This window comes from Vidua chalybeata, chromosome 4, assembly GCF_026979565.1.
Source record: "Vidua chalybeata isolate OUT-0048 chromosome 4, bVidCha1 merged haplotype, whole genome shotgun sequence".
NCBI classification, from domain to species: Eukaryota; Metazoa; Chordata; class Aves; order Passeriformes; family Viduidae; genus Vidua; species Vidua chalybeata.
This window is the reverse complement of record NC_071533.1, coordinates 5107958-5109420: the sequence shown is the minus strand read 5'-3', so window position 1 is coordinate 5109420 and position 1463 is coordinate 5107958.

Sequence of the window (1463 nt, the reverse complement as noted above, 5' to 3'; positions counted from 1 at the left end):
TGATATAAAGAGACAAAACTTGGGGCTTTTAGTTAGTTTACTGTTTTTAGAATAATTTTTTTAGGTTTTTTAGGGAGAGAGGTGTCTCTTGTTATGCTATGGAGACTTTTCTACAAGAATTCATTTTCTTGTGGTTTTAACACCATAGCAAATTAGCTGCTTGGGAAAGGAAAATTTGCTTGCAGTGTGAAAAGTTTTTTTATGCTTTATAGTTTTCTTATAGTTGTTTATATGGCTTATGTTAACTTATGGGGTACTATTTTAAGGATGACCTGTTTTAGCATAAAAGTCCTTTTCATCTCTCTCTGAAAAACAGAGATTTTCTTTTTTTGGGGGGGCAAGGGTGGGTTTTTTTTTTTTGTTTGTTTGTTTTGTTTTTTTTTTTTTTGTTTAAGCTTCTGATTAGATCATCATAATTACTTTAACATGTTTGCTTCAGCACTAGTGCTTTTATTTATAGCTGTAGTTAGAATGTTACATTTCTCTGGTGTGCTTTATGAGTTATAAGAAAAAGAGTTTGATATATCTATTATATTTTTACTATAGTTTTATAAGAGAATTTTAGTTTAAGACTAAGGTGTCTTTTTATTTTCTTTTTATCCGGGATTTTGACTTTTTTTTTGGATGACTTTGGTGTTTTTGTGTTGCTTTCTATGTGTTTTTTATTTTTTTTTTCTTACTTACGTAGTAAGGAAAGTCTCCCAAAATGACTGGGAATATTCCCTAGAGCAACGGAAGTGTTGGAAAATGAATGACGTTTTGCCTTCTGGCCTATTTGCCTATTTTAGTGCTAGATCAAGTAACAATTTCAGCTCTGTCAAGAACATCTGTCTGGGAAGGCTGACAAAATACAACACAAATGCAAAACAGCCACGTGGATGTAAAGGTTCCTACTTGTTCTTTTAGACATGACAGCTTTTGCACATTTTTGCATTCATCTGACTACTCTTCTCATGATGACGCCATGAAGATTTTTCCAAACGGGAGAGCAGGGAACTATCTGGACAGTAAGGACAAGGTATTGCTCCTGTGGGCTTAGCCAGACATCTATGGACTCTTTTGAACAAGTTGGTTCACATGGGTCTGTAAGAGGCAGAGTTTTTGTCTCTGCACCACAAGGAGAAAGTGCACCACAAAGAAATAAGTAATGTTTGAGCCATTTGTACAGGAGAAAGCATTGTTCTCTGTCAGCACTGAGCTGGGACAGCACTGTCAGCCCTGAGCTGGGATTTTCAGTCCTGCCTGAACACTCAGCTTGTAGAGTTACTGAGTTCTTGTAACTCCTGATTTCTGAGAGTCTGTGATGCTTGCTTTGGGAGCTGCTGGACCATGGAAGAATCAGTCCTTTTCTCTCCCATTTGCTATGGACAGGTGTGAACGGCGCTTTCCGCATCAGTGGTTCAACGGCCTGACATAGCTTGGGATGTTCCAAATTAAAGCCCAGCATGGTCTGGCTGCACCAA